Below are 24,836 nucleotides of genomic sequence, written 5' to 3'. Positions count from 1 at the left end.
TGCCCAGTCATCAGCCTCACTCTCTCCTCCAGAGTTATCAAAGTCCAGTGACAAAACATAGATCAGGGCAACTGGAGATGATTTCCTGTTCCCTGATCTAAAAAGCCTGGATCACAAACAACTCTAGCCTTAAAAGAAGAAGACCCAACTGGGACAAGATAGTTTTTATACACCCGAAGGGCTGTCATTCAGTGGAAGATCACTGTGCTGAAAAAATGACAAATATGAAGACAAAGAAAAGCATAGGAAGACTCACAAGAACTGATGGAGAATGAAGTAAGTGAAGCCAAGAGAAGGTCCAGCAGAGCCGGAGCCTGGCTGGAGCCCAGGAGTCCTGCTCCAGCCTTCTCCAAAGCTACAGCCCAGGTTTGAAAGTGGGAAGTAATTTGATTTTAATTCGAAATAGAGGACTCAGAAAGATTCAGTAGGAGTTCAAGGAGGCAATTATAACTAATTGAAATTACATTTTCATTAGTTCAATCTGTGCTTAAAAGCATTGATTTGAAATGATAACCCTCATTAGTCCTTGAGACTAGTCATTCCTTTTTTCAACCTATGTGTAAACAACATCCCAACACTCAAATCCAGGTTTTCCCCAGGCCCTGGGGAGAGAACTAAGGAAACAAAGAGCCTTGTTTTCTTTGCTACCCGGATATGTTCTCAGGCCAGCTCCAGAGTCTCATGGGTCTCAGACTATTCTTGCCTTATGGGAATCCAGTTCTGGTGATGTTAAGGAGAGTCCATCAAGAAACATTTATTCAGCACTCAGTATGAGCCAGGCACTGTGCTGAACACTGAGGATGCAAAAAATGGCAAAAGACAATCCCTGTTCTTAAAGAGCTCACAACCTAATGGGGAGAATGGGAGGGGGAGACCACGTGCAAATAAAACAAACTATATACCAGATAACTTGGAGCTAATCACCAGAGAGAAGGCACTAGAGGGAGATTGGGAAAGATTTCATAAAGAAGGTAGGGCTTTGGCTGGGACTTGGAAACCGCCAGGGAAGCCTGGAGGTAGAGGTGAGGAAGAGAATCCAGACATAGGGGATAACTGGCCTTTGAAAATGCCCCGACTTAAAAAAAGGCATCAAGGAGTCTGCAGCTTTTTACATTAGCTGCTCTTTGTCACAAACCCCAGCCTGTGTTGTTACTCTCACCTGGAAATTGCACAAACTTTGCTACCTTGGGTGGAACTGAGATGCAAAGGCCCAACCTCTTTTGCTGACATTGACCTACGTGAATCAGCTTTCTAATGAAAGTTTCCCAATAAAAGCTGGCCCCAACTTGAAGCTGTCACTGATCTCCAGTGATCTGACCATCAATATGTTGCTACTACCTTAATATACTTATAATAGATTCCTTTTAATTCTCAAAAAGAAAATGCCCAAAGTCAAGAGACGGAGTGTCTTGTTGGAGGAATAGCAAAGATGTGCTAGATTACAAACTATGGCGAATGGGGTGTGGGGAGGGAGGCGAGGTTCAAGATGGAAGAAGACTGGAAAGGGGCGGGAAGCCAATCAAAGCAGATGTACAGTTTTCATGGTGAATGAGGCAGATGCTAGAACCTTCTAAGGTTCTTAACTTGGGAACTATGCATTTGTTTTAAAAAATATTTTGATAAAACAACTCTGAGGTACCACATCACACCTATAAGATTGGCAAACATGACAGAACAAGAAAATGATAAATGCTGGAGAGGATGTGGGAAAGTTGGAACACTAATTCATCGTTGGTGGAGCTGCAAGCGCATCCAACCATTCTGGAGAGCAATTTGGAACTATGCCCAAAGGGCTACAAAAATGTGCATACCCTTTGACCCAGCAATATCGCTACTAGGACTATATCCCCAAGAGATCATAAAAATGGGAAAGGGTCCCACATGTACAAAAATATTTATAGCAGCACTCTATGTAGTTGCCAAAAACTGGAAGTCAAGGGGATGTCCATCAATTGGGGAATGGCTGAATAAATTATGGTATATGAATGTAATGGAGTACTATTGTGCCATAAGAAATGATGAACAAGAAGACTTCAGAGAGGCCTGGAAGGACTTATATGACCTGATGCTGAGTGAAAGGAGCAGAACCAGGAGAACTTTATGCACAGCAACGACCACAGTGTGTGAGAGTTTTTTCTGGTAGACTTAGATTTGTGTAATAACACAAGAACTTCTTACCAAAAAAAAAAAAAATCCCAATGGAGGATCTCAAGGCAAAATGCCTGCCACACTCAGAGAGAGAAATATGGAAGTCACTCACATATTGTAGCAGATCATGTTTGTGTATGTGTATGTGTTTGTGTATCATGATCTGATTTGTTATACGGATTCTTTCATTTATCTTAGTCTGACTACATAGCATGACTATAGTGAAAATATACTCAATAGGAAAGTATATGTAGAATCTATACAGAATTGTATGCAGTCGTGGGGAGGGAAGGGGGGAGTGGGGGGGTAGGTGGGGGGGATAAAATCACAATTGTATGGCAGTGATTGTTAAACATTACAAAATAAAAAAAAATATTTTGATAAATATATTTCAGTATACTTGATTTCCTTTTTAATTATATGGATTTAAATAATAACTAACTTTATACAAATCTGTAAGTCTCACAATTGTTTTACAAGTTGTCTCATTTGATCCTCACAACAGCTCTAATGGTGCTATTGTTACACCATTTTGCAGATAAGGAAACAGGTGGAGTGGGCTTAAAGGGACTTGCCCATCTAGTGAAGTGTCCGAAGTAGAATTTGAACTCGGGTTCCCCCCCACTCCAAATCCAACACTGTCATCACTCTGCCTCTTGGCTGTTCTGGGGTCTCTTTACCTGGACTGTAAACTCTTTTTAAAAAATATTTTGAAAACTGTTTTTCACTATAATTGGTTTCCAAGAACACAGAGCCAGGAAAGCAGAATGGTGGGAAACAATGTGATGAGCTCCATCTACAAAACTACTCTAAACAAATCTAGAAAATGTACTAGACTGAATTCTGAGAAGGAAATCCGTAAAAAGTCACCACTAGTCCTTTGCCTCACCCACGTAGGCAAAGAGCCACAGAAAGGGCTGTCTGCACACACTGGGGATGAGTCTGCTTAGGAGCACTCCAGCATCATCCAGAAAGAAGCTGTGCACTAGGACAATAGGAGATCTCAGACCACACGGGGGCTTGTGCCAGACCCATAGAGGGATACTTTATGGAGAACAGTGCCAATTGGCAATTTTGTCCCCTAGTTCTGGGTGACAAGTCTAGGGTGGATTGAGAAGGGAACCTACCCAGAAGAGTAGTTTCCTGGGTAGAGACACCTTGGGAGGTGTATGGAGAAAGGAGGAAATTCAGAAAACAGCAGCAGCAACAGCAGTGTAGCTCAGACCTCAGACCCAGAGTGGGGCATCTAGCCCAGCCTGCAGAGGAATTAACCAGGGCAGGAATCCCCATTAAACCAAAGGGGAGCCTACAATTCTGCCACTCTAACCCAACAGAGCTTTCCAGCAGGCTGACTGGGGCTAACAGCAGTCTACTCTTGCTTAGATCCAAGCCCACATCAGGAACTTGCAGAGTTCAGACCAGGCTTTGTTCTGGATCAGACCACTCTGAGACCATTGAAATCTTGCTGGTCTCCAACCTGTCCCTGAGATCTAAGAATACCATGACACTCAGGATCTCCCCAAAAGCAGAAATAGGTGTGACACAGAACCCAGCTCTAAAACAAGCCCAAAGTCAGGAACTGAGCTGGGAGAAGGAGCAAACCAAAAATAACCCCGTTGAGAGAATTGCTTTCCTTTATAATTCTGTGTTTTCTTCGATAGATCTTTGATGGATGAGAGAATTGGTCCACAGACTTCACTCACTGCCCAAGGGGTCCACTCCACAAACTCAGTTAAGAGCCCTTGGAGTCTAGTCCTTTCTCAGCCAGCGGTTTCCCCCTTCTTCCTGAACCAAATAAAGCCATGAGAGCTGATATTTATATAGTGCTGCAGTATGTACAAAGTACTTTATTTCATCTGATCCAAACAACAGCCCCGTGAAGTAAAGGCTGTGAGTATATGAATAAATGAATTAAATAATGAATAAATGAATAAAAACTCATTTTATGGAGGAGACAACTCAGTTAAGTAACTAACCTAGAATCACACAGTAAGCATCTGAAGCTATATTTGAACTCTGATCTTTCTGATTCCAAGGCCAGTATTTTATCCAACACATACATTGCCTTCCCACCAGCATTTATTCAGTAAATCCATGAGAGAGTTAGTGCAGGCATGTAAATTATGCTCCTGGAGGAAAGGAGATTCATTTAGCAACATATGAGAGGAGATTGCCATACCATTTTTTCAAAAAGACATATTGAAGATTCCCTGGAAGAGACAAAAATAACGAATGTAAGATGCTACTCAATTTAAGCCCTGGTCAAGAATATAGCTGAAATACTGGAAGCCTCTTCAGGGGACTATCATGGCTCAAATGAGCTCATGGAATTTCCTCATTGCCTATAAGTTTCCTTTTTCAATTAATACTTTAGATAAAAGAGAAGGTCCCAGAGATTTTCAAAAGAGCAAAGTTTAATTGGGCAGAGATGATCATGAGTCACTCAAGAGAAGCAGAAGCTTAGACTTGACAGTTAACTGGCACCAGTGACTTAGCAGTTTCCATAATGGCTCCACTACAAGATCCAACCTTCTCTCTTACTTCACTCCAAGGATCTCAGTTGCTCATTCACATCTATTCTTGTTTCAACTCTCACAGTGATTGACTAATTCAATAAATTCTGATCAAATGCTAATGCGTGTCAGTTACGATAGTATGGTATAGTTCTTAGCTTGGAGCAAGAAAATTTTGCCTCTAACACTAACTGTGCGACCTTGGGTAAGTCATTCAATCTTTACAGAGCTTTTTAGATTATGAGCAGAATCCCACCTGCATTGATAGAGGGAGCTCCTATGCTGGGAAGACCCTATGCTAACAAAACCATAGATTCTTCCAGTATTTCCACACTATGTGCCAAGCATTATGTTAGCCCAGTGTAGGGAGAGATGAGGTTGGGGGAGGGGTGTAGAACAGATACAAAGAAGTATAATACAGTGGAGGAGGGAAGCATCACTGCTGTGGTGTAGGAACAAAAAATTTCAATAACATTTATGTATTTAAGATTAAAAAATAAAATGAAGAAGTTTAGGCTAAAAATTATTATATAGATCAGAATATTTTTGGCTTTTAACTAAAATAAAGCTTTCAGAACAAAGAACAGATTATGTGTGCTATTAAGAATAAATTACAAAATGAGTAGAGTTATACGTTTCCTTTTCCTCCTTTGATCTTACAATTTTACCCCAAGTCAGGGATCAGTTTTCATGACATTCTAAAGGAAATGTTGTAAGAGAATGGAAAAGATTACAGATGCTATTATTATCCCTGAAAAGCAATTGAAAAGATACCAGCAACCACAGACCTATATGCCTCCATTTAACCTCTACAAAATCATAAGAATGGTGTACTTGTACAACAAGGGAAAGCAAGTAAGTTTTCACAAACCCAGTCTTCACAGTCACAAGATTGACTGACAAGTGTTCAGAATAACTGAACAATTCTGTTGTGGATTGACTACCAAAACAAACAAGCAAACAGAAAACATTTGATTGAACAAGGGCTTTCTTCCATCAAGGTGTCCTTCTACACACCTTAAGATGTTCAAGGTTCCTTGAAAGATGCAAGCACAGAGATTCCAATGCCCAACAGTGCTCTGATTATCAGTATTTATAAAGGCAGAAGACAAGGAAATATACACTCAGAGAATATCCTGGGTAGAATCCATATGGAACAAGGATTTTTACAGATGGTGAAGTTCTCTAGATGATTCTGTTTGCAAATGATATTATGCTGATTACATCAAGTCTCAAAATTTGATAGGGTCTCCATCATGAACTCCTCAGCTGCCCAAAAGGGATTAGCCTAGCAATCCACGCAGGCAAAACCCAGTGGATGAAGAAAATATATTTCCTGGATTATGGCATACAGTTGGATAGAAAGTCCATTGAATTAGTCCATCTGTACATATATTGGAGTGGTTGGTTGGTTGGTTGTTGTCCTTCATTCTCAAAGAGGACCAAAATGGCATCATTACATTGGTCACATTTCAATGTGTCCAATTGTGGCTGATTGGACCAATACGAACTCAGAATGTTCTACAACAGGTTGGGTACAAATAGTCCGTGTGAACATTGGGGACAGGCATTACAGATGGACAAAAGACTGGGCCCAAAAACTGAATAAGAAGAGGATAAGTTGGATCATATTTGGGAAATTTCACAGCCCTTTCATTGACTCTCAAGCTTTTCTCTGGGAAAACAAACAAATGAACAGTCATTTTTTTTGCACTCATATTTTCCAGGTGATGCTATATGTTTGAGAACCATGGAATGCCTGCTCTCCAAAGAATCAAGTTTTTGGTTAACCCAAAGGACAATGAAGAGATTGATGGTGTTATGAATTGACTGATGAAGTATATGAGATCTCATAAAGTATGCATAGGATCAGGCAACGTGGACCAGTTGTTTAGCAAGAATGAGAGCAAATAGACAGTTCATGAGTTGTCCTATTATCCAATAAATGACTGATTCTCTTATCTCTCAAATGCACCAGCCTCTTTTTAACAAGAAAATATTTTGCAAATTCTCAAATAGTACTTTATCTTATTATCCATTGATTGAGAAAATATGTAATTACAGGAAGCTGCTACAAATTCAATAACACTTTTAAGTGAATTTCTATTTTATTAGTCACAACAGCATCTGCATTCATTTGAAAGATGCATTATTCATGCTGCATATTTGGCTAAAGCCAAATATAGATAAAGCGGCCATGTTTAGCTGGCATTTAATTCAGTTACATTCAATAAACATGCATTAAATACCCAGCACATGAAAGATTTTGCTGAAGACACAAAGGCAAAAAATCACAAAACAGTCTCTGCCCTCAAGGAACTTATGTTCTACTGGATATGGATTCATAGATTCCTTACAATAAACCCATGATCCTTTAGGATTTGAGAGACAATAAATTACACTAAATATTAAGAGTCCTATAGGAAGGCTTCTCACACATTAGGTAAACCTCCTGTGGAGGATTGATGGAAAGACATGAAAAATACTCACAGAGAAGGTCTATGTTCTTTTAAAAAATTATTATTTATTTATTTTTAGTTTTCAACATTAATTTCCACAAGATTTTGAGTTCCATATTGTCTCCCCATCTTTCCACTCCCCCACATCCTGAGATGCCATGTGTTCTGATTACCGCTTCCCCCAGTCTGCTCTCCCTTTTGTCATTCCCTCCGTCTTATCCCCTTCCCTTTTATTTTCTTAAAGGGCAAGATGGATTTCTATACCCCATTACCTGTATATCTTATTTCGTAGTAGCATGTAATAACATTTATTTTTAAAACTTTGAGTTCCAAATTCTCTCCCTTTTTTCCTCCCCACCCATCCCCATTGAGAAGGGAAACAATTCAATGCAGGTTATACATGTGTAGTGATGCAAAACACCACCATAATAGTCATGTTTCACATTGTCTTCTATTTTTTATTCTTTTGGTTCTATTTTACAATTTCTTGATTTCTCGTAAAGTCATTAGCTTCCATTTGCTCCATTCTAATTTTGAAGAAATTCAATTCAGTGAGCTTTTGGACCTCCTTTTCCATTTGGTCAATTCTGCTTTTCAAAGCATTCTTCTCCTCATTGACTTTTTGATCTTTTGCCATTTGGGTTAGTCTATTTTTAAGGTGTTATTTTCTTCATATTTTTTTGTGTCTCCTTTAGCAAGCTGTTGACTCGTTTTTCATGATTTTCTTTCATCACTCTCATTTCTCTTCCAATTTTTCCTCTACTTTTCTTACTTGATTTTCAAAGTCTTTTTTGAGCTCCTCCATGGCCTGGGACCAATTCATATTCCTCTTGGAGGCTTTTGACGTAGGAGCTTTGACTCTGCTGTCCTCCTTTCATTGTACGCCCTGATCTTCCTTGTCACCAAAGTAAAATTCTATAGTTTGAGTTCTTTGGCAATATTTATTTATCTTCCTAGACAAACACTTGACTTTCTAACTCTTTGTCAAGGTAGAACTCTACTTCCAGTGAGAGTGGGTATGGGAATGGATGTACTGTCCTAGGCTTCAGGGATTTTGTATCAGCCACTCAAATCCCCACTGTCTGTGGGCCCAGAGCTCCAGAAGCAGCCTCTGCTGTTATTGCTGCTGCTGCTGCTTCCACTGATGTCATCACCCACCCCGCCCTGGGGCTGGGGCCCACCTGGCCAGACCTTGCACTCCTCCTTCACCCAGGTCCCACTGAGTTTTCCTACTGACTTTTTTTGGTGTTTGTGGGTTGAAAAGTCTGGAAACTACTACAACTGCCAGTGATTCAATCCATGAGGCATGCTCCAGCCATTTGTGCCAGTGAGGCCCATACCAAATTGTGCTCTCTTCCATGTCTGGTGGGAAAGATCCTTCCTGTTGACTTTCTAGGTAGTCTTGGGCTGGGAATTTGTTTCACTCTGTCATTTTGTGGGTTCTATAGCTCTACAATTTGTTTAGAGTCACTTTTTACAGGTATTTGGAGGGCATTGGGGGAAAGCTCAGGGAAGTCCTTGCTTTACACCCCCTCCCGCAAAGGTCTATGTTCTGCACCAGTGAAGGGAGCATTCACATTAATGAGATCATGAATCTATGAGAATGTTGAATAATGTACCAGTATGTAGCACCTACCAGAGATCCTTAATGTATTCTGATTCAAGGCCCACATGATCTGTTACTGCATCTGAAATGCAGCCATCTCTTTCCCTTACCTAAGGATGAAGTGAGAGATAAAATGTCCTGGGATGGGGGGAAGCAAACCAAGGGAAACAGAGGGGAAGACCCTGAGGTTCTCCAAGGTGTGATAGAGAGAGATGAAGAGATTAATAGAGAGCTGAGCCCAAAAATCAAATGAGAGGAAAAAAGTAAACTGGGTGGTATTTGGGTAATTACATAGCATTTTTTTCATTAACTCCCCAGCTGTTCCTGGGAAAAGCAAACAAACAAACATCTTTTTCACACCAGTATTCTCCCAGTGATGCTATGTAATTGAAAACCATAGAGTCTGTTCCTCTCCTTCTACTTTCTTTGCTCTGCATCAGTTCACACAAGTTTTCCAATCTTTCTCTTAATTCCTCATATTGTTTCATCATCACATTTAGTTGTATAATAACATTCCACTGCATCTATACACTACAATTTATTCCCTTCCCCAACCTATGGGCTTACACTTTCCTGAGGACTGCCACACCATGACCCCAGTTGTTTGTTTGTTTGTTTTTACCAGTTCGTTGGATTTTTAAATAGAGAGATAGACTTAACTGTTTACATGTGTCTGGTATTCCAGAAAAGAAGATAATACATAGGCAACTTCATAAATAGTAGAGCAGGTAGAAGTTTGGCTTAACTTTAGATGCGTTAATGTCCCCCAAAAATTCCTTGGGAAGCTACATCCAATGATCCAGTTTCAAGGAAGTATTGGGCTTATGTTAATGATTTATTTTGTCATTAATGTGTGAGCAATCCATCTGCAGAAATGATCAGTGAGAATGAGTTCTTTCAGCAGAAAGGAAATGGGGTTGGCCTTCTGAATGATATGCAACTGATGAAAGAAAATTCTTTAAATCATCCCCTGGGAGCATTATCTAATAAGTGAGAAAAGCAAAAATCTAATTTGTTTGGTAATTGCCTTAGTACAGATTAGAAACCAATTAACTGTGAGCCATTCTCCTTTCAAATCTAACCTTTGGCCTGATTTGGTAGTTGGGAGTCAGTCTTGGAAACTGCAGTGTGGGCTAGTGGAAGGAGCTCTGAACTACATATCCTGGGAGAAGGGTTAAAATTCCCCATTGACTGTGCCCTCCCTCTTGGACTTTGTGTAAGTAAGTCACTTCTCTTTCTGGGCCTCATTTGTCCTCACTGTACAAAGAAAGAGTTGGACTAGACCAGAAAGTCTTAACTTGGTGTCTGTGAACTGTTTTTAAAAAATTGATAACTCTATTTCTAAATGTTTGGTTCCCTTTATCCTCCTATGTATTTTATATTATGCATTTAAAAACCTAATAGTTTAGGAGTCCACAGTCTTTACCAAACTGTCAAAGGGATCCATAATATGAAAAAAGTAAAAAGCCTCTGAAATAGATGGTATCTAAAGGTGCTTCTAATATTCTTTGACCACATGGTTTTTTGGAACCAAGGTTTTTTTCAAGTTTTAACTGTTGCTCTTGTACCAAGAATTTGGTTCTTCCAGCCACATTTTTTGTTCATTTGTTTTATGTACACTGATATTTGGTTTTTCCAATTACATACAAAAACATTCTTTAAAAAAAATTGAGTTCCAAATTCTTTCCTCCCCTCCTTCTTCTTCCCCCTCATTGAGGAGACAAGCAATTTGATGGGTTATACAGGTGCAGTCATGCAAACCATATTTCCATGGTAGTTGTGTTGTGAAAGAGATCATAGACCAAAAAACAGAAAATAAAGAAACATAAAGTTTTCAAAAAAGTATGCTTTGATCTGCATTCAGACTATATCAGTTTTTTTCTCCCTCTGGAGGTGGACAGCAGTTTTTATCATAAGTCCTTAGAATTGTCTTGGATCATCGTATTACTGAGGAGAGTTAAGTCATTCACAGTTAATCATCATACAGTATGGCTATAACTGTGTGCAATGTTTTCCTGGTTCTGCTCACTCTACTTTGTGGCAGTTCATGTAAGACTTCCCAGGTTTTTCTGAAATGATCCTGCTCATCATTTCTTATAGCACAACAATATTCCATCACAATCATAGATCACAACTCGTTCAGTCTTTCCCCAGTTGATGATCATTCCCTCAGTTTCCAATTCTTTGCTAACACAAAAAGAGTGACTATAAACATTTTTTGTGTGTGTCCTTTTCCTTTTCTGTTTTTGTTTTTTTAAACCTCTTTAAGATCTAGTAGTGGTATTGCTGGGTTAAAGGGTATGCACAGTTTTATATCCTTTTGGGCATAGTTCCACATTGCTTTCCAGAAGGGTTGGATCAGTTCAAAACTCCACCAACAGTACATTAGTGTCTCAGTTTTCTCAGATCCCCTCCAGTGTTTGACATTTTCCTTTTTTTTGTCATATTAGCAAATCTTATGGGTATGATGTGGTGCCTCAGAATTTTTAAATTTTCATTTCTCTAACGATTAGTTATTTAGAGCATCTTTTTCATATGACTATAGATACCTTTGAATTCTTCATCTGAAAACTGTCTGTTCATATCCTTTGGCCATTTATCAACTGGAGAATGACTTGGATTATTATAAATTTGACTCAGTCCTCTATATAGTTGAGAAATGAGACTTTTATCAGAGAAACATGCTTTAAAAATTTCCTCCCAGTTTTCTGCTTTCCTTCCAAAGTTGGCTACATTGGCTTTGTTTGTACAAAACCTTTTGAATTTAATATAATCAAAATTTTATATCCTTAATGCTCTCTGTCTCTTGTTTGGTCAAAAGTTCTTCCCTTATCCATAAATCTGATAGGTAAATTATTCCCTAATTTGCTGATTGTATCAATAATCCACTCTATTGTCTACTTCCATTTTATGAGTGAGTTATCCTGTTCACATTTACAGTTATCATTACTAACTGTGTATTTCCCTCCATCCTACTTCCTGCACCCCATTTACCCTTTTCTCTCTCTCCTTTCACTGTGTCCCTCCTCAAAAGTGTTTTACTTCTGACCATTGCCTCCCCCAATCTACCCTCCCTTCTATCAGTTTCCCCTTCTCTTATCTCTCTCCCCTCCTACTTCCTGTAGGGTAAGATAGATTTCTATGCCCACTTGAGCATGTATGTTATTCCCTCTTTGAGTCAATTCTGATGAGAGTAAGGTTCAAGCGTTGTCTGCCTCCACCCCCATCTTCCTTGCCACTGTAAAAACTCTTTTGTGTCTTTTTTATGTGAGATAATTTACCCTATTCTATCTCCTCCTTCCCCTTTTTCCCTGTGCATCCCTCTTTCTCACTCAATTTATTTTTCGTGATATAATCTCATCATAGTAAACTCATACCCATGGCTCTACCTATGTGTACTCCTTGTAACGACCCTAAAAATGATAAAGTTTTTACGAGTAACAAGTATCATCTTCCCAGGTAGGAATGCAAACAGTTTAACCTTTATTGAATTCCTTATGGCTTCTCTTTTCTGTTTATCTTTTTGTGCTTCCTTTGAGCACAATTCATAAGTCACATTTTCTATTCAGCTCTGATCTTATCATCAGGAATGCTTGAAAAGTCTTCTATTTCATTAAACATCCTTTTTCCCCCTGATGAATGATATTCAGTATTCCTGATCCTTGGTTGTAATCCTAGCTCCTTTGCCCTCCAGAATATCATATTACAAGCCTTCCAAACTTTTAATACAGAAGCTGCTAAATCTTGTGTTACCATGATTGTGGCTAATATTTAAATTGTTTCTAGGTGCTTGCAATGTTTTCTCCTTGACCTAGAAGCTCTGGAATTTGGCTATAATATTCCTGGGAGTTTTCATTTTGGGACCTCTTTCAGGAGGTAATCAGTGAATTCATTTAGTTTCTATTTACCCTCTGGTTCTAGGATATCAGGGCAGTTTTCCTGTGAAAACTGTAATTTTGTGAAAGATGATGTCTAGGCTCTCTTTTTGTATCATGGCTTTCAGGTAGTCCAGTAATTCTTAAATGATCTCTCTTTGATCTATTTTCCAGATTAGTTGTTTCTCCAGTGAGATATTTCCCCTTTTTTCATTCTTTTGACTTTCTTTTATTGTTTTTTCATGTCCCATGGAATCATTAGCTTCTACTTTGCCCAGTTCTAATTTTTAAGGAATTATTTTCTTCAGTTAATTTTTGACCCTCTTTTTCCAAACTGTTGACTCTTTTTTTATGATTTTCTTGTATCACACTCATTTCTTTCCCCAATTTTTAATTCTTGGCACGGTCCCAAACTCTGAGTTTTTCATGCTACTGTTCTTAGAGCTTGTTCTGGGAAGGAGGGGATCTGTAAATTTTTGGTTCTTCCAAGGTAGTATGATCTAAGGAGAGATGCATTTACTACTGTCCTAATCTCTGCTCTGGTCTGTGAGCAAACACAAGCATTCTTTTCTACCCTGGAACTGGGACTGGAGCCCTCACTTCTGCTAGTACTTCTCCTCACTCAGAGACTGGGACCCAGAACTGCATATGGACAAAGAAGTAGAGTCCTGCTCCCAGGACTCTCCTGTAATCTCCTTCTGACCAGTTGTCTGACCCCCTTACCATCTGCCAGCTGGGAGCTCCAGAAACCACTGCTGCTGCTGATTCAGTCACCCCAAGACCTGGCGCTGGTTTAACTCCACTCTCACCCCAGTGACACAGACCTTTCCTGCTGACCTTCTAAGTTGTCTTGAGCTAGAAAATTGTTTCACCTCATCTTTTTGTTGGCTCTGCCACTTCAGAATCCATTTTAAAGCATTATTTTAACGTTGTTTGGAGGGGAATTTGAGAGGGCTCAGGCAAGTTACTCCTTTACTCTGTCATCTTGTCTCCACCTCTCCCAGCCAATTCTAACACTTCGTTCAGGAAGTCATCTATGTACTGGGCTGTAAATTCTAAGGGGAAGGACCCCATTGTAGCTAAACTTCATATTTCTCTAGCACTCAGAACAGATTTCTACACAAAGTAGATGGTTAATAAATGCTTGCTGCATTGTCTTATATAGTATAGAAACCTCTCCTGGTTCCTCCCTGCTGCTAGTACCCTCCTCCCTGTATCTGTTTTGCATATTCCCATATATGTACATGTTGTCTCACCCAACACACACACACACACACACACACCTTTACTTTGTGACCTCCTCAAAGACAATAATGCTTCATTATTGTCTTTGTATCCCCAGCAACTAGAAGAATGCTTGCCACATAATTCTTGTTCATTCATTTCAGTTACATCTGACTCTCCATGACCCCGTTTGGGGTTTTCTTGGCAGAAATTCTGAAGTAGTTTGCCATTTCCTTTTCCATCTCATTTTACAAATGAAGAAACTGAGGCATAGAAGTTTAAATGACTTGCAGGGTCACACAGCTAATGTCTAAGTCCAGATTTGAACTCAGATCCTCTTTACTCCAGATCTGGAGCTCTATCCACTGTGTCACCTAGTTGCCCTTGCTACTTTGTAGGGTTCATAAAAGCTTGTTGATTGATTGACTATTTGTATTGATTTTTATCCTATGGAAAATGTAGCCCTGGGCAGCATTCTGGTGGTCCTAGGCTTAGCTCTGAGGTTTCTTGGTGTTTTGTTGCATGTGATCAAAAACATCTGGACTGCCATTTAGTCAGCTGATAAACATTTATTAAGCTCCTACTGTGTGTCAAACATTGTGTTAAGTTCTGGGGGTGCAAAGAAAGGCAAAAGATGATTCCAAATCCTGAGAAGTTCACAATCTTTCAGAGCACAAGGAAGGAGAGGGAAGCTGAATGAATGTAACCTCCTGGCTGTCTGGAATCAGTCTGAGCAGCACTGTGTGGTAAATAGCAATCATCTCAATTGAGATGGATTATATTGGGACAACAGTAGACACACATCTGAGGAAACACATCAACACTATCACAGAGACCCATGACTGGTTTTCTCTGGAGAAAAGGCAAGACAGCCTGCTTGGCAACCTCCCTCTGTGGGAGGGGCAGGAAACCCCAGGGGCTCATTGTCCCCCCTCCCATCCCCACTACCCATCCCCTACATCTCCCATGGAGCCACCTGAGGCCTGTAGGCTAAAATTGTCATGTTGTTATCATTGGGTATAAAAAAAATGCTGCTGTATTTGCCAATGCATAACAGAGAGCATTTATCAAAACTAGATCAGTGATTTCCTCTGAGTAGAGAATTCCCTTTACTAATTTGCATATGAACCTGCAAGCCTGAGAGGGGTCACTGGGAAGTTTAAGTGACTTGTCCAGCGTCATCCAGCCAGTGCTGTAAAATGTCAGACTTGAGCCCAGGTCTCTTTGGGTCCAACCATCTCTCTGGAGAGAGACCATGCTACAACTGCCTGCATAAAATGTCTTATGTAAAAAGAGAAACTGACACTCAACAGTGTTTGCCTCCTAGACATCCAGGAATAGTTTCAGATAGTCATAGGACATTAGATTGAGTGATGGAAGGGACAGCAGAGGTTATCTAAGCCAATCTTCTCATTTCACAGGTGAAGATACTGGGGTCCAGAGGGGTTAAGCAATCTGCTTAGTCACATAGGAAGCACATTGCAGAAATGCAATTCAAACCTAGGTCCCCTGACTCTGTGCCTCAGTTTCCTCACCTATACAATAAGAAAGCTAAAACAGATAGTAGCTATCTTCCAGGGTTACTGTGAGGATCTCACATCCAGAGCTAAAAGAAACCCCTAGAGCTTGCTAGTGGAGTCCCAAGCTTGCTCAATGACTTGCCCAAGGTCACCCAGGTAGCAAGTATTAGAGGTAGGATTTGAAATCAGCTCCTTTTACTCCATGGTCAGTGTAGCACATGGCCTCTCTTACAAAATGTCATTGTTCCCCAATCATATAAATTGAAATAATGGGTCAGCTATGAGACACAGTGGATCAAGTGCTGGGTCTGTTCAAATATAACCTCAGACAGTCACTAGATGTGTGACCCTAAGCAAGTCATTTGACCTAAGTTTCCCCATTTGTAAAATGGGGATAATAATAACACCTACATTTTAGAGTTCTTGTAAGAATCAAATGAAATACTATTTGTGCTTGGCACATAGTAAGTGCTTTATTGAACTCTGGGCTACCACCTCACACCTATCATATTGGCTAACATGACAGAAAAAGATAATGAAGGGGATGTGGGAAAATAAGGACACTAATGTATTGTTGGTGGAGTTGTGAACTGATCCATCCATTCTGGAGAACAATTTGGAGCTACACTCTAAAGGGCTATAAAATCAGGCATGCCTTTTGATCTAGCAATAGCGTCAATAGGTGGTAAAGAGATTAAAGGAAAAGAGACAACTACCACTGGCTCAGACTCATCACCTCTTACCTAGGTTATTGCAGCAACCTTCTCATTGGTCTCCTTGCTTCAAATGTCCAAAGCAGCCAGGTGACATAGTGGATGGAGCTAGGAAGACTCACCTTCCTGAGTTCAAATATGACCTCAGACACTTGCTAGCTGTGTGACCCACATAATATTGTTTACCTCAGTTTCCTCATCTGTAAAATGATCTGGGCAAGGAAATGGTAAACCAATCCAGTGTCTCTGCCAAGAAAACCCCAGATGGGGTCCCGAAGAGTCAGACATGACTGAAAAATATATAAAAGCTTCAGATCTCCCCAGCCTATCCTACACATTGTGGGGAAAGTAAGTTTCCTTCATCTCAGACTAAAGTGATACTTGGCAAAGTAACCCAAGTGTGTCAGAAGGATACACTGTGCCCAGGAAACTTGAGAGAAGAAGGAATTTTCCTTTACACAAAACTGTGTCTTGGGAAACAGAGACCTCCTCAAGTGAAAAAGGGAACCCCACTTTCAACATTTGTAAGACTACTGTCTGTGCAAGATGAATTAGATACTTCCTGCCCAAGTGTAAGAAGATGGCCTCAGAGCCAGCCAGTCAACAAATATTATTAGGTACTTACTATGTTCCAGGCACTGAACTAGACCTCTGGAGGTACTTTTTAGTTGTAAAAGAACTGACTGTGTGTCTGGGGGGGAGGGGCATTAAATGGCCTGGAAAATAAGTATACACCCAAACAGATCATAAAAAGGGAAAAGGACCCATATGTACAAAAATATTTATAGCAGTTCTTTTTGTGGTGGCCAAGAATTGGAAATTGAGAAGATGCCCATCAACTGGGGAAAGACTGAACAAGGCATAGTGCATGAATGTAATGGAAAACTATTGTTCCATAAGAAATGATGAGCAGGGAGATTTCAGAAAAACTTGGAAAGACTTAACTGAACTGATGCTGAGTGGAATGAGTAGAACCAGAAGAACATTGTACATAGTAACAGCCACACGGTATGATCACCTATGAATAACTTAGCTACTCTGACCAATGCAGTGATCCAAGACAATTCCAAAGGACCCGAGATGAAAAATGGGCCCATCTCCAGAGAGAAAACTGTTGAACTCTGAGTGCAGATTGAAGCATATTTTTTTCACTTTATTTTTCTTAAATTTTGGGGATGCAACTTAACTACCATGGAAATATGTTTTACATGACTTCACATGTGAAATGCATGTCATAGTGTTTGCCTTCTCAACGGGTAGGGAAGGAGCTGAAAGGAGGGAGAGAATTTTGAACTCAATTTTTAAAAAAATCAATGTTGGCTAATGTGGAAATATGCTTAACGTGAGTGTACATTTATAACCTATATGAGATTGCTTGCTCTCTTGGGTAGGGAAGTAGGGAGGGAAAAAAATTTGGAATTCAAAATTTTACAAAAATGAATATTGAAAACTATCTTTACATGTAATTGGAAAAAATACTATTACAGTGCTTCCAGACACACACAAAAAAAATCAATGTTAGAAACAAATCAGCAAAACAAAGAAAAATAAAATAAATGCTTAAAAGAATTGAATAGGGAAAAAAGAAACAGAATCATGCAGAATGGAATAGAACTTTGTTGACACAGAACAGGAAGGGCCTATGAGATTACCTAGTACAACCTCTCTGCCCATTTTCATTTTACAGATGGGGAAGCTGAGGCCAGATGAGAGAAGTGATGTGCCTACAGACACATAGCTAGTTAGCAGCACAAACCCAACTCTGTAGCATGCTCTGGAGTTCTGTATAGTCCCAAGGGTGCATGGACTATTTCAGGATACAGGCATGCATATATGAAATGAGATTAAGCAGAAAATGCAGTGCACATAACGATGATAGTATTAGCAATAGCTAAGACTTCTGGGACACTGTAGATTTAGAGACTAATGTTCATTCACTATTTATTTACTTTGTGAAGTTATTTAAGTCCATAATTTTTGTCTGAGAGTGCAAAAATATTTGTCCATTGTCACACGGTCTCTGCCAACTCGAATTTCTCCATGGACATTAAATGTGAGTAAATAAATGGAATCAGCATTCTTTCTCATTGATCTCACATAAATTCTTGCTCTTCTCTAGCAAGGAGGCAGGTGGTTGTTTCCATATTCACCTGAGTGTTAAAAGTGGGGTGGAGGAGAACTGTTAATAATTAATAGAAATTAATAAAGGGCAGATTTTTCAGAGTACCAGCTGAAGAGTCAATATCGCCCGAATAGCTTTTATTCCTAGAGAATCTGGCCAGGTAACAATATCTGGTGTCATAGACTTTAGTGGGGCTGAGAAAATCAGACTGACCATTCATTCCCTGGTCCAGCCAGGCTTCCTCTCGTCCACAGACTTGAATGCCGTCTGAGTTTCACTGACCCTTAGGGCATAATCCCAGACATAAGCCCGATCTAGATGCATTAGCATGGAAATAACGATTATTTTCCCACCATGCACCTTCCTATTGTAGTTAGTCAAGCAAGAAGCCAAGAAAGAGAGACTTCTCAGAAACAGATGCCTCATTACTCTTTGTCCCACAACCAGATGGGACCGGTGAGCAGAGTCTGGGCCCCTCCTCCAAGGGAATGACAAGTTAAGGGTAAATGCATCAGACCCCCAAATCTCATCAATCACTCAGGAGCCTCGCCAAGCCTCTCAGTTTCCTTGGAAACAAGAAGTCACCTTGTAGAGGTGGCCATAAGAAAGAAGTTGACCTCTTTTCCTTGTTGGGCTGATGCTCACCGCAGCCCAGCCTAGCCATGAACCTGCCCATTCTAATGGTGGTGGTGGCAGGGTCAAATTTGTGATTCTGTCTAGTGCAGCAAGGATTTCATGTCAACATGCCCAAATTATGGGTTCTACCCTCCTAACTCCTTTTCTGACCTGCCCTAAGTCTGGGCTGCCCCGCCGCCTTCCCTGGCTTCCTTCAAGACTCAGTTACTAGATGATCCACAGGGATGAGCTCCTTTTACCTGTCCCTCACGGCAGCTAGTTGGTATGTTGTATGGAGGAAGAGTTGACTCTGGAGTCAGGAAGATCTGGGTCCAAAACTTACTAGCTCTGTGACCCTGGGCCAGTCACTTAACCTGTTTGCCTCAGTTTCCTCATCTGCAAAGTGAGCTGGAGAAGGAAATGGCCAACCACTCCAGTGTCTCTTCCAAGAAAATCCCAAATGGGGTCACAAAGAATCAAACATGGCTGAAAATGACTAAACAACAGTAACATAAGATGTTAATTATTTAAAAACTGAGTACTTGTAACTAGTATTGAGGGAATGAGTGAGTACTGGGGAAGTGGGTGACCTCTGAGCCCATAGGATCATCTCCCCAAATGCCTCTTTTCTCTACTGAAAGTTCTCATGGGTCAAAATGATACAAGATGCTAGAAATAGAAATTGGAATGGAACTGGATCCAGGCAAAGGATTATTTGAGGACCAATTAGCAAAAGAAGCTGCTTCTCACATTTAAAAGGCCATTAAATCCACAGCCCCAGCTTAGAGAAAGGCTGGTAAACCAATAATCCAAGGGACTTGGCCAAAAGAAAAGAGCACCCCAAGGACACTAGCAGCAGAAACACTTCTTACTAGATGAGCTCAGAAAGCCCAGCTCCCGGGCAGATAAGTGAAATCTCCCTTCATCCCCCTGACATCACCAAAGGCACACAGCCCATTAGCTAAGAACGTTCTGTACCGAGTAGAAAAGATAACTACAGTAGGGAGAGGAAAGCAAAGGCAACTCCCCCCTCCTCCCAGCAATGTTTTCAGAAAAGAGTGATTGGTGCTGGCCCCAGAATTTGCCCTTCATCTGCTACCCTGATGTGGAATTGACAAAAGACAGATTGGGCCAGCATTGTATCAGGTGCTGACATAAAAAAAAAAAAAAACCCTACAACAAACAAAAACAAAAACTCCACACTTAATGAAGACTCTCATTCTTCCAGATTTTCATGGCCACTGAAAAACCCACATCGGCACAGACATCTACAAATATTTTTACCCAAATGGCCAAAAAGTTCAAGACTCTGACGGATTTTTTTTTTTAAGCTAAGCTGGTAAGGATTATTTTATTGACCTGAGTTAGTTCAGTCATAACAATCTGAACTACATGTTCTCCTTTTCAGGTTCCATTCTAGGTTCCCCCTGCCAGTGCCATCCCTCCAAGAGAGGATTTTTAACCTTTATTTGTGTCTGGGACCCCTTTGATAATGAATCCAAGCCCATGAACCCTTCTCAGAACAATGCATTTAAACAATCAAAAGGCATGCTAAATTTCAGTTAGAGATGAGGGGAAATAAAGATGTAATTTTTTCCATCTGAGTTCAGAGATCTGAAATCTATCCATGAACTCCTTGGGAATCTGTGTACCTCAGATTAACAAATTGTGCTCTAAAGTTAATTTTCTATCAATTTTCTATCAATTTTTGTAATCCCAATGCTTAGTACACTACTTAGTGTAGAATAAGGACTTTATAAAAATTTGAGTATTCTTTTTTTTCCCTCAAGGCAGTCAGGGTTAAATCACTTGCCCAGCATCACACAGCTAGGAAGTGTCAAGTATCTGAGACCAGATTTAAACTCAGGCCTTCCTGACTCCCGGAGCAGTGTCCTACTCACTGCACCACCTGGCTGCTACCCCCCCTTTCATTTGGCCAGACAGTCAGGGTTATGTGACTTCCCCAGGGTCACACAGCCAGTAATACCAACTTATGCACACATATGCCATATTTTATATGTGCTTATGTATTTTATACACATTTTATGTATGTGTTTGTTGTTGTTCAGTCATGTCTGACTCTTCATGACTTCATGGACCATAGCACTCCAATACTATCCATGGGGTTTTCTTGGCAAAGATACTAGAGTGGTTTGCCATTTGCTTCTTCAGTGGATTAAGGCAAACAGGTTTAGTGAATTGCCCAGGGTCACACAGCTAGTATCTGATGCCAGTTTTAGACTCGGATCTTCCTGAAGCCAGGCCCAGAGCTCTATCCACTGAGCCACCTATCTGTTTCACATTATGTATATGTATATGATGTGTGTGTATATATATAAACATATGTAGATGTGGGTATAGAAGTAGTATCTCTCTTATTGTAATATAAGCCTCTTGAAGGTAAGGACTGTTTTTGCTTTTACTTGATTCCTTAGCATTTAGTACCATGCTTAGTATATGTAAACAATTAATGCCTATTGGTCTCTCTCTCCTGTTTTTATTATCTCTCCTAGCTTTTGCTGACCCCTAAGCATGAAATTTAGTGGTGACCTGGGGAGTCGACTCTCCGTATCAAAAACAGAGCTGCTGATAGATTGATGAATTATCCCTTTGCCATACATGATCTCTCTAGATATGCCTTTCTGTCACTGAACTCTGAGTTATAGACCATTCCCCCATAGACCCTGTGTTTATCAGATAGTGTCCCTGGGTTTGGGGAGAATGTTTTGCATCAACTATCCTTACTGTGCCACTTTAGTAAATGCTTTTATTAAAAAGTTAACCAAGTCTATTGGCTCATTGTTAATAGAAGCACCCCAGTGGGGGTTCATGAGTGACCGTGCTAGAAAACCCAGTCTCTCAAAGTTACCTTAGTCTCTTAGCAGTAGTTTCTACTCTGGAAACCTCAAGCTATGAATATAAATGAAAATTGGGAGTGGTCCCAGAAGTTACAACTACTTCCAACTTCTCTACATTTTTTTTAAAATTTAGAGTGATTAATTCCCTGTGTAACAATACATGTTTCTTTAGACAACTCACTCTTTCCTTCCTGGAGGAATTAGTTACATTTGTATCCTTAGAATTTCATTTTTGAGAATTTCCAATCCTAGTCTCCTCTGTAGGATTTCAGATAATGGGGTAATAATAAGCTTACAATTATATTGTACTTTAAGGTTTACAAAGTACTTCACACTACCTCACTTGATCCTTACTAAGGTTATTTCCATTTTACAGTAGAGGAAACTGAGTCCCAGAAAGGTTAAGGGCTCTACCCATTACACCACCATGCCTGAATTATTTGAAATCCATCCTCCTGCAATCTTAGGTGATTCTCTTAAACTACACCCAGCTTTTCTTTCTTTTACTATTGGTAAGAAAGACTATTCAATTTTTCCAAGTTTCTCATCATTTCTACATCAGCCATCAATATCTTCTTATTGATCAAAATCAAGTTCAGAGTGCCAGTTCTCCCTGTTGTTTCCTCCACCTTTTGAAGAGTGAAATGTTGGTGCCTTGGTTGACAGCTCCTCTATTAAGCCTCTGAACATGAATATCAGGTCAAATATAAAACAAGGAGATAAATCCTCACCAAAGGTATTTACCATTGTCATGGAAGGCATCTAACACAGAGTCCAGAATGAAGACTTTGATAAGTGGAGAAACTGACTTGAAGAAATTAGAAGAGAATTTCCCATTGTCTTCTACTTCAGCAAGATGCCTTGACTTGAGGCCACCAGACCAGGACTGTAATCCCTGGACCTTCTAGCCTCCTCACAATACCAAATTGCTTTTGTTTGCTGTGTCTCCTTTTGCTGGGAGATAGACTATTTACCTTGTGACAGACCAGTTCCTGATACTATGTCACTTGGGGGCTTCCATTTAAGCTTCATGTCTTTCTAAAAGGAAATTTCTTAAGGTTCAGGCTAGGACACACTTGGGTGATTTTTAAAGAAAGGGATCCAGCAACTGATGCATCAATGTGTATGGTGGGTGGAGTGCTGGGTTTGGAGTCAGAAAGGCAGAAGTTAAAATTCCTCCTTGATCTTTCTTTCTAGCTGTAAGAGCATGGACTAGACATCTGTGAGCCTCAGTTTCCTCGTATTTAAAATCAGGATAAAGATTGGAAGGTGCAAATGAGACCATGTATGTACAATGCTTTGCAAACATTAAATGCTATGTCACTGTCATTTATTATTGTTCTAAATGATGTGCAAACAAGTATACAACTATTTTAAAGAACATGCCTTCAGAAAATCTAATTGAAGTAACTACTCCAGCCCAGAAGCCAGTGTGGGGCCTCTGGTCTTAAATCCAGTTATGTCTAACACTGCCCAGAACACTCTCATCTCAAGACATAAATTGACTATACCCAAGGTAAGGCTTACCTTGTGTTCATAGATGCATGTTAGATGTCTTGAGTGTCCCCCACCCCCGCCATTTATTTTAGTTGTGCTAGAGGAAAGGGAAAAGGCAGAATGGATTATGATGTTAAATCCATCCCAGCCTGGATTTATTGTTTCCACCAGGTGCCAAGATCATGGCTGTGAATCACCTTAGACCAGGTTGTAGATATTGTGCTGGATTTAAGTAGTCCAATTCATTGAAGAACTCAGAGCACTTGATATAGGACTTAAGTTTTTCCTCCCAAAATTCCATAAAGATGAGAAAAGGCAAGGAGGACTCACTGAAGGTGCTAACATTTTGACTTGGGGTATACCAGCCATCTTGAGTCAATAGTTATCTGGTGAGCTTAATTTTTAAAAAACAGGAGAAGCATCATAGTATGAGGAAAAGCACATTAGATTTAGAATGAGAAAGTTCAGGGGAATAGCCCTGCCATCTGATAGCCACTTAATATCTCTAAGCCTCAGTTTTCTGTTCTGTAAAATGAAGTGGCTGGACCAAATGATGGGCTCCTCAATTTCTTTGTTGGCATGGACCCCCTTGGCAGTGTCAGAATAATATTTTAAGAATAAAACATATAAGATGAAAATCAGCTCTCTCATACACACACACTCACACACGTGTATATTTCATTATTCATCTGCAGGACAGGAACTTCAAATAAAGTGTTGGAAGATACCTTTGAGGTCATTTAGTACCGATTTCATAAGAAACAAGTTCCCAGACCCCAGTCTAAAAACCCCTGGACCAAATGACCTCTAAAGAACCTTCCAATTCCGCACTTGAAGTTCTCCATCTTGCAGATGAATAAAGAAACCAGAATTCCTTCCTCAGCTCTCCAGCTTTCCAAAATCTCTCTCAGAACCCATTTCATCCTCTTGGACAGTGTCTGGCTCCTGTCTCTGGAGGTGGTTTGTGTGTGTGATGAATGACCTTGGATAAGAAACAGTAAAGGACTTGTCATGGAAAAAGCACTGCCTTTGGAGTGACTTCTGACAGTAAGACTCTAACTCTGATGCCTCATTCTCTTGAGGCCACCACTCAGCGCCTCCCAGCCTCAGTTTCCTCCGTGGTAAAGTGAGGGAGCTGAACCAGATGACAACTGAGAATCCCTCCCAGCTCACAAGCCCTTGAGGCTAAGTGACACTTCTCTCTGTAACATGAGGATGCTTCTGCCTGCCTGCCAGGGTGGCTGTGGAGAGGCACCAGCGATCTCTCCAGTAAAGGGGTTTGAGCTGCTCCGGGCACTGCTGCCTAATAATTTATTACCTCTGCTTCACATCTCTTCATTCTCATCTTTCCTTAGAAAGTCATTCCCGCCCCCGTCCCCGTTGCCCTTGGGGGGGAGGGGGGAGCTCACAAAGCGGATTAGCATCGATAGCGTCAGGCACTTGTCCTCAATTTGGGCTAACAGCCAGCAACGCTTCCTCCTGCCGGCCTGGGCGGTAGCTTTCGGACCTGGCAGCGGACCTTCTTTTCTCACATTTCCATCACCCTCCCACTCCAGTTCAAGGAAGCGGACCAGGTGAGTCTTTTTTACCCTCTCAGAAACAAGTCCTTTATCGTGCACATCCAAACTGGTAATGAGTATGCTGGTGTCTTTCTCTGTGAGCTGTCTCTTGAAAGATTGCCTAATG

The 24,836-nt window shown here is 40.4% G+C and overlaps 1 protein-coding gene across 1 annotated transcript in view; it reads left to right on the top strand.

Moving 5' to 3' along the window:
- Positions 1-24,595: 24,595 nt before the first annotated feature.
- The window catches only part of NDRG4 (NDRG family member 4), a 123,728-nt gene continuing 123,487 nt past the window's right edge, over positions 24,596-24,836 (top strand). Inside the window, exon 1 of the mRNA XM_072636646.1 lies at positions 24,596-24,724. The gene's annotated coding sequence lies outside the window, so the exon portion shown is untranslated. The remainder of the gene's footprint in view (positions 24,725-24,836) is intronic.

The sequence above is a fragment of the Notamacropus eugenii genome, chromosome 1 (genome assembly GCF_028372415.1).
Source record: "Notamacropus eugenii isolate mMacEug1 chromosome 1, mMacEug1.pri_v2, whole genome shotgun sequence".
NCBI classification, from domain to species: Eukaryota; Metazoa; Chordata; class Mammalia; order Diprotodontia; family Macropodidae; genus Notamacropus; species Notamacropus eugenii.
The sequence above is the reverse complement of the archived record's forward strand: the minus strand, read 5'-3'. Positions and strand labels throughout refer to the sequence as shown.